Source organism: Lissotriton helveticus, chromosome 11 (genome assembly GCF_964261635.1).
Source record: "Lissotriton helveticus chromosome 11, aLisHel1.1, whole genome shotgun sequence".
In the NCBI taxonomy this organism is placed as follows: Eukaryota; Metazoa; Chordata; class Amphibia; order Caudata; family Salamandridae; genus Lissotriton; species Lissotriton helveticus.
The window spans coordinates 652,695,541-652,710,190 of NC_136072.1; the positions used below are offsets into that span (position 1 = coordinate 652,695,541).

At 46.0% G+C, this 14,650-nt stretch overlaps 1 protein-coding gene across 1 annotated transcript in view; it reads right to left on the reverse strand.

Annotated features, from left to right (window-relative positions):
• Positions 1 to 14,650, reverse strand: part of SPHKAP (SPHK1 interactor, AKAP domain containing) — a 974,320-nt gene that overhangs the window by 560,632 nt on the left and 399,038 nt on the right. The gene's annotated exons all lie outside the window — the stretch shown is intronic.

The window sequence follows — 14,650 nt, forward strand, 5'->3', positions numbered from 1 at the left end:
AGTGAAGGATAGACAGACAAAAGGTTCGCAAGAAAAAAAAATTATGTAGAGAGAGGGAGGTGTGTTACAGAAAGAAAAGTGAGGCTAATATAGAGAAAGAGAGGGGCACAGTGGTTGAGAGGGTGTAATAAGGTAGAGAGAGAGGTGCAGAAAGGAGGTACGGTAGAGAGATGTATAAAGAGAGAGGGGTATAAAGAAAGCCGTGACATGGAGAAAGTGAGTTGAAATAGAGAAGGAGGTACCTGGCAGACATAGAAGTAAAATAGAGAAAGAGAATTAGTGACTTAGGAGTACTGTAGTGAGAGATGTAACTGAGTTAGAAAGAGAGGGAGAAGCCAGGTAGAAAATTAAGGTTGCAAATTAACTGGAGGCAAATTGAGAGTATAAGCTGTGAGAGAGATAGAGAGAGAGAGAGAGAGAGAGAGAGAGAGAGAGATGGAGCAGAAGCAGATCAGCTAATAAGAGAGATAGGAGTTGGAGAAAGAAATTAAGTAGAGAGAGGTGAAGTTGAGATTGTTGAGCTAGAGGGAGGGTAGGGAGAGAGGTAAGTCTTAGAGGCACTAGAGGCTGGCAGCCATGGTAAATGGTTAGGTGGCCCAGCCCCTTTTGGGCACGGCTTGCATTGAAGGGGTCGTGAAGTGTTGCAGCTGATGTTGTGGCTCGATTGGGTAGTGGCGCAACTGGTGCTGCATCTGATGATGGGGGGTCTCCTTTGGACTGGAAGCATGAGCAACTTCTCATGTGAAATTCTTGGCTCGGTGGGGCAGTCCTGCCGGAACACACAACGCCATCTGAGAGAGTGGTAGAGGGCCCCCTGAATTGACCCGTCTCTGAACAACGTACAAAGAACACATCCACTAGTGGTGGGGATCAGGACTAGAACAATCAAAGGCAGAATATATCCTTCATCACCCCGAGACATAGGGGGTGGCCGTGTTGGCCCTGTGAGGAAGAAGCAACATCTAGAACATTACACTATGACAAGAACAAGGGCCTGTATTAACTGGGCCTGCAACAGTGATCTGATCATGTACCTACACATGCTGGCTATGAACCCATAGGGGGGTAAGGTGGAACCAGGTTTACTTTTTGAGCCTTTGTGACCCCTGTTTAGGTATGGCCTCTCGTCCTGACCCCCCGCCATTCCCTGAACTGGGGAAGCTGTGTAGAGTTGATGGTTCACCCTAACAGTGGCTCATTGAATGACTAGCTCGTAGTGGTTGAGGACAGCCATTCTCTAGCAGAGGGACTCCACACTGTACAACACACAAATTGAAGTGCCTCAGTTGAATTTAGAAATGGAAAGGCTTGATAGGAAGCAGTTTAAGCTGCACTTTGATGCTTGGAAGAGCATGCATTCTGCTACCACAAAACTCTACATTTTCGCAGATGAAGGGTCCCAACGGAAGGTGTGAAGGAGACAGAAGTTGATAGGAGGACCCTCCTTGGTACCATGCAGGGCCGCTTGGCATCAATAGAATTCAAAATGGATGCCCTGGGCTAGAAATGGACACAAATCACATAAACTGGAGAGGCATGATACCAGACTGCAAGAGGCAGTGCATGGCATCTCAAACATGGAAGATGAGATGGTGGTGAAGGGTGAATCCCTACTCAATATGGAAAAAGTAATCAAGGTGATAGCCACAAAAAAACAAAGATTCGGAGGGAAGATCATATTGAAACAATATCCTCATCTTAGCCATACCAGAATCTATGAACACAGCCAAAATTGAAGACTATTTGGAAAGAATGCGGGTATCTCTTTTCTGCACAGATGCCTTCTCCTCTCTATTTGCGGTGGAGAGGGCGCACAGATCACTAGCCAATAGACCAACCCCAGAGGCACCAGTTAGACCCATAATTTGCCCACCTCTTTAATTTCAGAGACTGCAACACTGCCCTTTGCATGGTCAGAGTGAAATAATCTTTGGTGTTTGAGAGAAATGTGTTGTCCCCCTTTCCAGACTTCACCATTGCTGTATGAGAGGTTAGGCAGAAACTTACTGCAATTAAACAGAAACTACAGCAAGCAAACATTCAGTACTCCCTGCGAGGCTGTGAATCTCTCATCATTGGAAACAAAAATTATTCCAAACCCCACAGTAGGCTGCCGAGTTTCAGTGTAAAGTTTCTCATAATGACCGGTGGCTGGCCCATTCGCCTGAGTGCTCTAGAACATCATTCCCATTAACTGACTTGGACTGAGATGGAGCAGGCGTGGACATCGAACCTTGGTGTCATAGTACGTCCGCAGAAAACTGAACAGTTGGCACCTCATAATCCAGATACTTCAGCCCTCCAGGTTATCCCAGTCGAGCTTTGTTATTAACAATAAGTTTATTTTTACTATTGGGAGGCAGCTATTTGTCTCTCTTAGCATTTGTGCAATGTTACTTTTATGAGAAGATAAGATACAAGAAATTCCATGTTTCCAAATTGTGCTTGTAGTTGTGGCTAATGACTACCAGAGACACTACTGATTCCTTTGAAACGCTTGACACTAATGGAGGGTCCATACCAGAACTCCGTATTCCCCAATGGGTTACCATTTACACATGGCAACTGTAAACAGTTTCTTTTTTAGTTTACATTGTTCCTACGGATTGTACTTTTATAAAAAATATGGAGGAGATCAATGACCTGGTGAGATTGAGATACCGTGGTGGATGGGTGGGGAAGGGAGGGCTTGCTGAGAATTGTAAGTATAAGAGAGGATGTACATGCTGATATTATGCTTCAGGATAATTTGGGGGGGGGGGGGGTAGGATGCGTACCTGTTGGCAAACGAGGACGTATCTGTGATGCCTGCACAAATAACATGTCACATTTGTCCTTCACTGGGAACCAAACACCTTTTTGTAGCGCATGACTCTCAGAGGGTAGCGTTACTCAAGGCTTACTCAAGGGAGGTGGTGTAGGCTAGTAATCGCCATTTATCAGTACACAGAAATAGAACTCAATAATTGATTATCCAGTCTGTACTTTGGTTTATAAAAGTAAGAGTATATTTACTAAACACATACACTACTCAATACTATGCACCAATTTACAAATATACATAAGCTGTAGGAAATACTTTGTGACATTGCATAACATCTCCACCCCTCACGCAGGGGAGGTGGGGTCTAGTACCAGCACTCCCATGTATCCACATTATCTTGCCCCCCAATGCAGTGGGTTAACACAACCTGGAGCGAGGGCCTTACCAACTGGCACCATCCCAGTGACGACCCACCCCATCATCTCAACAAGCATTAAAAATAGGTACACCTGCCCTGGGGACACAAAACCCTGACTGAGCATCTCATACTATCCATACAGTATACACTTACACATCTTAGTGGCTAACACTCTGGGTTGGTCTTCCCCTAAAGCAGTAGCAAGAATACATGTTTGGGCATCACTTTAAATTAGGTACTTATCATAGCTGATAACAGTTGTAATGCATTGCAATCACAGCCCCTAAAAGGCATCACAGTTAAAATCACAGGATTAAGCATATACAGCCAGACACCCTAGCAGGAATAGCTGGCAACATAACCCCAACTTGCTTATGACTCCATACTACACATGCGACTTACAATCCCTCAGTAGAAATAACCTTGGTAAATGCACTTCTTGTGCAATTGTACCTCTTGGTCTCCAGGGGATGCCCTCCTCCTGACATCCCCAGCTCAACCCTCCATACCTGGTGCAGTTCCAAACACACCCACAGCTGTAGAACAAAAGTTCCAGCTCCAGAATGCTGTTTCCTACTGGCTGAGCCCTTGAAGGGTTATTCCCACTGAGTCCCAAGAGACTTGGGGGGGGCTTTCGATCTTCGTCCTGGGGGAAACTGCCTTGCTCCTGCAGCTCCTCCTGCACCTTGGCACACATGTTGCGGTGACCCCATCCTCCTGGGGCCACCACAAGTCAAGAAAAGGCTGTTTTTCCTTGCAGGATAGTCCGGGCCTGCAAGGCATTATGGGGCGAGGCTCTCCTGCCTCGTGAATATCATAGCAGTGGCTCCCCCGCTGCTCTGGGAGAGCGGTGCTGTACGCCTCCGGCTGCGTCTTGGTTTCGTTGGAAGGTATGGTCCCACCCGGACCCCCAAGTAAGTCATTGCAGCTCGGGGAGCCCACCCCCGGCTGCTCCAGCTGTTTTCAGGTGGCCCGGTCCCACCCGGGCCCCTTGCTGCCAGGTGATCTCCGTGTAGCTCAGGGAGCCCACCCTGGCCCCTCTTCACTTAGTTTCAGGGCCCGGTCCCACCACCTTGATCCACATTGGGGAGCCGCTCGGGGACCCCACCCCGGCGGCTCCTGCCGGCTCCCCGACTGGCTAGCACCCTCGTGTGCTGCCGCAGAAGCCGGTGCTCCTGTTCTGATCTGCCCGCTCCTGCGGGCAGACCCGAGCCTGCTTCCCGCCTGGGGATGGGGTCCCGGGCCCCAAGCCAATCCTTCATGGGGAGCGCGATGGCGCTCCTCTACTTAGCTTCTCTCGTAAGGGGGGTTGCACGATGGCACGCCCCTTCCTCTCTGCCACCATCATCGGGGCATGGGGTAGGGATCCCGGCCCCAGGGAACCTTCGCGGGTGGTGCAATAGCGTTCCGTAGCTTCCGTTGTCATCAGGAGCCAGGGTGGGCTCCTGGCCCCCTGTTGGGGCTCTTCACGGGGAGTGCGACGGCGCTCCCCGACTTTACTTCTTCTTCTGGGGGCAGCCCCCAGGACCTGACACACCCGAGGGCACATCTAAGACCAGCGGCAGAGCCCCACCCGCTTCCTCGTCAGTCCCATAAGAGGTCAAAGATCGCCTACCTTCTTGGGGGCATATCTCAGCCCTCAGGGTACCGATCTGTGCCATTCTGGCCTCTTGTTGCTCTGGGTGGCGCAACCCAGCCACTGGGAGCACATTCTTTCGTCCTCTTGGTCTCCAGGAGGGTGAATTCAGCTGGGAGCGGTCTTCACTGGCTCCCTCCACCAGCCTTTCACCTGACTCACTTCCTGGACCCCTCCTCTCCTTGCGCCGAGGTCCAGGCTGCTGCTCACTGGTCCTGGTCTTCTCTTGTGGCGCAAGTCAGGGTCCTGGCCCAGTCTGAAGGGTCTTCCTTCCAGCTGCCCATGGTGCCAGGCTCCAGTACCAATCGTCCTCAGCGGACCACACCCCAGAGAGAGCTCCTCTTCCTGTGCTAACTCTTTTTAAAGAATTTGGAGGGGGCTGGCAGGAAGTCTCTGTTTGTGCTATCAAACAGCAACACATCACTTCTCTGTCCCTGCTCCCTCCTTCATGCCCAGGCCTCTGGGTTTGTTCAAAATGGCGTCGTCCAGAGGTCTCACGCCACATGGTCTCTGAAAAGCCCCTTGCTGCTTTCACTCCAGAGCAGCTTGGTGCCTGGCACCAGGTGACAGCTCTTGATGGATTAACCTCTAGCTCCACCCATCTTCTGTTCTTGGAGAGGAGGCCTTCGCCCTTGGAATGCTTGTCGTGAAAGGCTAGGCCTCTGATGCGACAGCTTGGGGAGGAAGGTCATTAGTCCAGCCTGGCAGGGTCAGCCCCAGCCAGACTCTGGTTATGAGCTGACTCAGACGAACATGACATTTCTGGATGACCCAAAAGCAGTACAGATATGACTTTGGACTCTGCAGAATACTTCTTCTCACCTAAGTTACAGTGGATTTAAGTGCATGTCTGGAATTTGTAGGCCCTAGGAAAGTGAAACTATCCCATGTGGTCCCCATCCTCATAGGACACTAATGAAGCAGTCTTTCAGTGAAAACATTAAAGTACACTGACTTTCCCTTCCATGTTTCTTCCCCTTGTATAAAGCCTATTCCATGTCACCACTCAACTCTGCATAATTCCTACCAAACCATTCAATGTGTAGCTGCACCTGGGCTGCGCACGCCAGGACTCTCCCCTGCGCAGCATGTACACCTGTGTCTGCAGGTAACTAGCCCGGTGCCCCTTACTCCAGCTGTAGCGTAGCGGCCTAGTCTCACCAGGGGGACACCGGTAAAATCCACATGCAGTCTCTTTCATCATGAGTTCACTGTGGGTGAGTCCCAATTAATGAGGCTCTCCCTCAGTAAAAGCTCCACAATTGTTTAAAAAGCGAAAAATCCGGGCGGCTCAGATGCAGAACCACCTCCAAACAGTACCCAACACTGTTCACTCACCCGAGCACATTTAAACCAGATATATGACAGATACACATGAAGCAGGGCTGACTAAACCACTGATTTGAGTGACCTAGAATGTAAGATTTAAATAATCCCATAAGATGAGACAGGTAGTTTCATACTTAGATAGACATCAGGCACATGCAGATCTTTTGCAGGAGATGCAATTTGCTGCCAGGATGGTGAGTGGCTTCTCCTTCAGGTGGTATCCTACAGACTGCTATCATCATACTCATCCTTTGCCCATGGGGTGGCAATATTAATTAGACATGGGATCCCTTCTCATGAGGTAGGATCTCAAAGCGGCGGTCAGGTTTGGTATGCCATCAAATGGGGGAAACTGGACGCCACAAAGATCAATGAACTGCTATGGCCCAAATGCAGATGATCCAGAGTTCCTTGACAGATTGTGGGAGAGGATTCTGTCGACTGACCTACACTCATTAATCTAGGGTGGAGACTTTAACTGTATTTTAAAGGAAAGCCTAAATAGATCACATGTTCCCTCCAAGTACCACAGCTTAGTTTCTAAGCATTTGATGGTGACAATACAAAACCACTACCTATATGATATCTGGAGGGTCAGACATCCTGATGTCAGGGGTGGCAGTTTCTACCCCATGTTAAATGGGGGATGGTATCAAGACTGGACTATTGGTTGGTGTCCAGTGAAGTAGCCACATGGGTAGATAGTGTCGACCATATGATGCGCACTTACTCTGACCACTCTCCTGTGATCCTCAAGTTGGTGGCACCTGGCGCACTCCAAACAAAACATACCTGCCACCTTTTTTACTGAGGCCCCACTGGACCCAGTGTTTGCAGATGAGCTACAACAGGAAATAATAGAGTTCTTTGGAAGTAGTGGCCAGACAGTGATCTTATGCAGCACTATGACGGAGGCTCTTAAGGCCACCATGTGAGGTAATTGCATTGCCAAACATAGAGACATCCTTCAATCAATAAGGAACCACCTGGCACACTTGGGGGGGGGGACTTAAGACACTAGAACTGAATCGGGCAGGGGGGTCACATGAAAACCCAAGAACAAATCAGATCCATGATCACTGAATTTAACTAGGCTACTAAAAGAGAATACAAGTTCAGGGGAAACAGTCATGGGCCAGATTCTACAGAGAGGGGGAGAAGCCAGGGAAATCACTGGCCACTCTCATTAAACTTCCAAGGACCACTAATGACATAATAGAGATAGGAAATTTACAGGGTGAGAACTGCCAAGACCCCACCCGTATCCTAAAGAATTCTCAGACTACTACAAGACACTCTATACATCATCATACATGCAAGCATGCATGGATCACACAGTACACATCTAAAGCGGTATCTTGAGCAAGTAGCACTTGGTGGCTAAGTGTTAAGCATAAACTCTTTTTGGACCAGCCCTTCACACTAGATGAAATCTTGATTGTCATTGGCTCACTACGAACCTGTAAAGAGCCAGAAATAGACTCCTCCCTTCAGAATTTTATAAGAGCCGTGCCCATCTGCTATCACCTCAGCTGCTAACAATGAATGAAGGCCTGTCAGACTGGGATTATGCCCTCTGTTTTACAGATAGGCACATATTGTTTTGCTCTCCAGCGACAACATTACTCTTAACATCCAAGAATAGAGTGAAAGTCTAAATGCCACATTTAGACTTTCTACATGCTACATATGCTGAGGTGTATGTAGTGTATGTAGTTTTCCACTGACAGCCAACACTCCACAGTTCACACCAGACCTCCCCTCTACTGGTTTGCAGATTATGAGAAAGTGCCATCTTTCTTGCCTTGGTATGCCCCCACTTTTTTCTGAACTGCTGATGTGCTTGACTGAGTGTGCCCTGAGTCCCTGCCAATCGGGTACCCAGGGCCTGTGTTCCTTCCCTAAAAACTGTGTTGAAACAAAACCCAATTGGCCTCTCTGGCCACCTATCAGCACCTAGTAAATGATACCCTAGTTACCCAGGGCATGGTGACCAGAGAAGACCCCTAAGGGCTGCAGCACTTATTGTGCCACCCTTAGGGGCCCTTTACCTTGGTACCCACACACTGCCTTTGCAGGGTGAGTGCATAGGTACAGAACTAAACAAAGAGTCGACATGGCACACATCCCTGTGTGCCATTCCCGCAAACCCACTGCCCTGGCATACATCAGTCACCCCTCTAGTTGGGTTTCCTATGTCAGTGGTGTGGGCACAGGTGCATGAGCCCTGTGCCCCTACAGTACCCAGGGGCCATTCCTGGACACTGTAAGTGCAGTGATGCCATTAAGAGTATATGGTGCTGGGAGGTTGTCATTACGAACTCCACAGCACCATAATGGCTACACTGAAGACTGACAAGTTTGGTACCAAACTTCTCAGCACATTAAACCCACACTGATGCCAGTGTGAGATTTAATGTAAAATGCATCAGAGGGCATCCTAGAGATGCCTCACTGAAAACCTAACCTACAATCCACGTCTGGCTGAGTGGCTGTAGAGGCTGCCACACAGCAGACATGTTGCTGAACCCCTGGGTTGAGAGCCCCCCACTCGTCTGCAACAAAGCACACCCTGGGCGAGGTGCTATGTCTCCTCCCCCAGGATGGACAGGGGGAAGCTTCAAAGGTATACTGTCTCTGAGAGCTTCTCCAGACCATTTGCTGTACCCAGCAACCAGCCCCCCACCAGTCCTACCCCCACTTTGACGGGAAGACTGGCGGGAAAAACTACGTCAGGAAGGGGGGTGTGCCAACCTGTGCCAACTCCACCCCTCAGGGGGAGGAGGCGAGGTGAAGCACGACCCCGGGCTCCGTCCATCTTGTAGATGGGGAGTCCTGCCCAATCCCAGATAGGCCCCTGCCCCCGTCCCACAGGAATGGAGCAGGCTAGGGGGTGTACTCACCCCAGGACAGGGACCCATTGGTCCCTGGCTTGGCCCTACCTGTAACACCCCGAAATTTAGTATTTAGGGGCTCCCTGAACCTTCCTTCCTCAGATTTCGATATCAAAAAGAAGAAAGAAGATCAAGAAGAAGAAGACCCGCCGTGCAGCTGCTAACAACAGAACAACAAAAACTGACTTGGCCCCAGCCCTACCGGCCTGTTGATCCTGGAACCTGCTTCTGCCTAAACCCGGCAACCTCTGCGGACAGCAACCTTGGGACACCCAGAGGACCTGCCTGACTTGACCTTCTCGGTGATTGGGGCTCCCATCAGCAGAGGCTCTGCTGCAACAACCCACCAGGAAGCTCCGGACCAGCCCACTCTGCACCAGCCGAGCCCAGGCAGGGCCAACCCGAACCAAGACCAGGAGGACATCCCCCCGGCGACTGGGACCCAAAGTACAGCACCCAAAGACCCTTCTCAACGAATCAGCCGACGCCTGCAGACTAGAACCAGGGGCCACCCCAACCGCGACCAGCGGAGGGTAAGCTTTTCAAACCCCCAAAGACACCCCTGCACCCGGCGCCCTGCCGCCCCCTGTGCCTCCCTTTGGGGTACCTACCTGTGCTCCAACATCCCAACTTACCTCTCGAAGTGCTGGTCGCCACTGGAGAGTCACCGTCCCCGAGCCTGCAGCCTTTGTTCCTTTTTCAAGATCCTCATTGGATAACATTGAGCGCCCGACGGCTCAAAAGCACCCTGCACCCAGCCGCCTGAGTGCCGCTGCCTGCGACCTCTTTGCCCTATCCTACTTCCCCCTTGCCCAGAGCAAGTGACCAGGAGCCCAGCTCCCAGAACCGCGTGGCCTGCTAGCCAGTAGCCACCAACCGAAGGCCAACTTTCCTTCATTGGATAACATTGGGCCTACCTACCTCTGCACCCAGCCGCCCCTGTGTCGCTGGGACTGAACTAACTGTACTCACCTGACCCTGGGGGACCCCTGAGTCCACACCCAGAACCCTAACTTTACCAACCAAGTACTCACCTGGAAACCGGTAATTCACTTACCTGCCATTGGATAACATTGACCCATTTTGACTCGAAAATTTGTGTGAAGTTTTGAAAACTGAAAATATTCCTATAAAATCAGCCAAAGTCCGAATTCGAAAATACTCACCTGTGATCAGGAGAGAAGCCAGTACTGTACCTTTCAGCCCAGTACTGAACCGCAAAAGTAATCCCTAGCGGGTTTACTAGTAACCTGTATTTTCTCCATAGGAACCCATTGTTTGCTTTTCTATGAAATTTCTTCTAAATGTCTACTTTTGAAAAATGAAAATATTCTTTAAAAATCGTACGAAATACTGAAACGCAATTACCCACCTGTTTTGAGTTAAGCCCCCAGTTCTGGCCCCAGGAGACTAGTGCTGGGTTACAAAAGTAACGCGATCATACTTTACCTGTAACCTGAATTTCCTCCCGTTGGATAACATTGTCAGAATCACCTTGAAAAGTTTCTAAGTGTGAACTTTTAAAACAGCTTTATATTGAGGAAAATTCATCACAGTAACTAAAACGTTTTTGCTAATCTGGTTTCAGCTTAGACCCCAGGACTGAATCTAAGATCTAGTCCTGGAACTACCAAAGTAATCCATAAAGTAATCAATTGTACTTTCCTATGAAAAACCCATTGAGCTCAATGCTAGAGTGTGTTTAAGAACTGTGTTGCTTATTATCCATCCTATAATTATTGTATGTACAAACTTATTGCTCCTCTGCAAAGTATTTACATGAGAGAACCCGTACCATGAAAAGTATATTTTTATAACTGTTGGTTCTAAATATAAAACAACCATATCTGAGGATATAACAACAATTGGCCAGGAGATCAGTTCTTGAGTGTGTGAAACCTTTTGCTGACTGAGTGTGTACAACAAATGCTTTGCACTGTCCTCTGGTGCTGCCTTACTGCTCGACCAAGCTACCACTTTGGAGAGTAAGTTCAGTTCTGACTTTAACCTCTGTTATACCTCTGGGGTTGGTGGACTCTATAAACACTGTACTTCCTTCTAGTCCAGTATATATAGAGCCACTTTCTCACACAGATTTGCTCACATACTTGGGCATATGGATCAGCAGCGGTTTCTTCATGAGGGCAGGGGAGCATCACCCCCAGCTCGCTCCCAGATGCGCTAAAGCATTGTGAACAATAAAAAGGCAATGAAATGATTTCATTGCGATTTTATTATTCACAAAGCGCCCTGCAGCTGTCAGCCAGCCCAGGAGCTAGGATGAAAGTGGGGCGTGTCCCCTACTGTTCGGAGGACTGGTGATGGGATTGGCCTGACACTGCAAAAGTGCGCAAGTCAGTTTGGCCGGCTGCTTTGAGCCGGCCAAAGTGGCATGCTCACTTTGTAGGTTTCCACTCAGCTGTTTTAGACAGCTGTGTGGAGACCAAGCACAGGCCTACAGGGCCTATAGGAGCGTCCAGCCAGGATGCGCCAATCAATCCAGGCGCTTCTCTCATGCAGCTTGATAGCAGCGTCTGGATTTGTTAGGGAAGTTTCAGCTTCCACTGGAGCCTGTTTGGGCCGCAGACTGGAAGGATACAGATGACATAGCACAGGTGGGTGGATTGTTTTATTTTTAATATAATTTATGCTTGACAGTGATTTTATTTTGCATTCTTTTTTAAATGTAAATATGCACTTCGCTCGCTCCACCGCTTTTGTATGTTACTAGCCACACCTCATATGGATACACCGAGACACTGAGGTGCTGAGGTAAGAGAGTAAGAGTAAATGAATGCACCCCACTTCCGACCATCACAGACCAAGTAACTATATTAATATCTCTCCCCCCTCATTAGCGGGTCGAATAGGGTTAATCAAGATGTTGCTTCTTCGCAAATTAATCTTTTTTGGCACTTAGAGTATAATTAGTTCACTTAGCTTGAGCCTGGAAACAGTCGCATATAAAATGGGAAACCGTCACACAGCTATTACATAAAAGTGGGGGTCCGAGGTCCCAGAGCTGGAGCTGTATTACCTCTGCGCGCAGGCACACTTCGCAGTCCACTGGTACCAGCCCACCCCCTTTCTTCCCCATTTGGCAGTAGATATAGACCACGGTAGGGAGACAAAATATCGAAATTAAAATATCGATATACAATAATATCGATGTTTTAATTTCGATGGTATAGAATATCGATGTGCAATAATATCAATGGACAGAATATCGATTTTAAGGTATGTATGTTACTAATATCGAAATTTTGTTTAGTGTTATGTATTTTATTATGTATTTTATATGTTTGTTAAACATGTTTTGAATGTATGTTTAGAAATTAGTAATTTTGTTTACATTTTGCGTTTTAGTATCAGAGCGGGTTGTGGGTTTATAGGGGAATAGGGTGGGAAGTAATTTAATTCTAATTAATTAATCATTATGTTTTTTTAAAAATATTTTCTATTAATAATGAATTGTTAATTAATAATTAATTGGTAATTAATAATTAATTGGTAATTTATTATTATTATTAGGTAATTACATTAATTAGAGTAAATGTAGTAATTTTTTTTATTTTTTGTTATTGTTAATTAATAATTCATTGTTAATTAATTATTATTAAGTGATTCAATGATAATTACATTTTTATGTGATTTATTTATGTGTAGTGGGTTGTGTGTTTATAGGGGAATAGGGTGTGAAATAATTAAATTAAATTAATTAAAGAGATTGTATTTATTTATTGGTATTTATTATTAATTAATTGTTAATTAATTAATTGGTAATTCCTTTTTAAAATTATTTTATAATATTAATTATAAATAATTTATTAATACATTTTGTTTATTTTTGTAAATATCTTGTTAATGAATTATTAATTGGTAATTAATTATTAATTGGTAATTAATATTTGTCAATTAGTTAATTTATAATTATATCAATTTAATAATATTAATTGTTATTAATTGATTGATATTTATATTAATTGTGTTTTTGTATGTGTAGTGTGTTGTGTGTTAAAGGGGGAGTAGCGTGGGAAGTAATTTTTTGTTATTTAATTAAATATTCATTATAAATATTTGGTATTTAGTCATATATTTTTGTAAATAAAATATTATATCTTTTTTTTGTTAAAAAAACCATCTAATTGATAAGTATGTTAATATAATGCTTACACTATTCTGCGCTTTTGCTACTATTGCACCCTCTGGAGTGGGAATAGTAATTTTTAACCCCTACGCTTTCCAACGTTTTCCCTACAGTTGCACCCTTTGGAGTGGGAATAGTAATTTTTACCCCTACGCTATCCAACTCTTTCCCTACTGTTGCACCCTCTGGAGTGGGAATAGTAATTTTGACCCCTACGCTATCCAACGCTTTCCCTACTGTTGCACCCTTTGGAGTGGGAATAGTAATTTTTTCTCCTACGCTATCCAACGCTTTCCCTATTGTTGCTCCCTATGGAGTGGGAATAGTAATTTTTAACCCTATGCTATCCAGCGCTTTCCCTACTGTTGCACCCTCTGGAGTGGATATAGTAATTTTTACCCCTACGCTATCCAACACTTTCCCTACTGTTGCACCCTTTGGAGTGGGAATAGTAATTTTTCCCCTACGCTATCCAACGCTTTCCCTACTGTTGCACCCTCTGGAGTGGGAATAGTAATTTTTACCGCTACGCTATCCAACGCTTTCACTACTGATGCAATATGTAGAGTAAGTATATATATTAATTTATATGTAGAGTTTTTAATTTATTTTAAATGTATATGTATTAGTTATTATTTTTTAAATATGTTTTAATGTTTATATCTATAATTTGTTAAAATATATGTATTTTTAAATTATTTTTACATTATTATTAATACATTTAAAAAAACGATATTTTTTACTTCTATATTTTTGTACTACGATATATTTTTTCCATATTTTTGTACTTATTTTTATGTAGATAGAACTTGGATATTTTTGATGTCGATATTTTTGCTTCGATATTTTTGTATGTCTATATTTTGTCTGTCGATATTATGTCATAGATTCATAGACCACATGTCCCCCGTACCACCACAATTCTTAATAGGATCTCGCCCTAGAGCAGGGTTCATTTACTTGGCTTTAATCTATCACCCGCTGATGCCAGCTACACGTGCAAGACTAGTGCAATCTCATCTGAAAGAGAGATGTCTGAATCTCTGGCAAGGCCGGACTGGCCCTAACGGGCATCAGGCGTGTTTCTTGGAGGTTGGAAAGGTGAGGCCCGGTTTTGTAACTGGGGGCCGGTTTTGCAGGGGTGCTACAATATGGTACCCCAGTGATAAAAGAAGCAAGCATGTGTTTCCATCTTCCTGAGGCTAGACAGGGGCAGGTACGAACAAATTGCCAGGGCTACTTTGAGTTCCCACTCCAGCCCTGATCTCTGGAGAGACTTTTACAGATAGGGCACTTTTTTGTCCCTGGCAGAATTCCTCAGAAAATCCCCCCTGGCAGTCTTTACATATAATTGCATTAGAAGCAGCTGCAGAAATGCTGTGCCGCTCTTCCCTGCAGAGCGCTCTGCTTCGCCACACTCAATAGCTTACTTAATATGACATCCATGAAACACTTGATCACT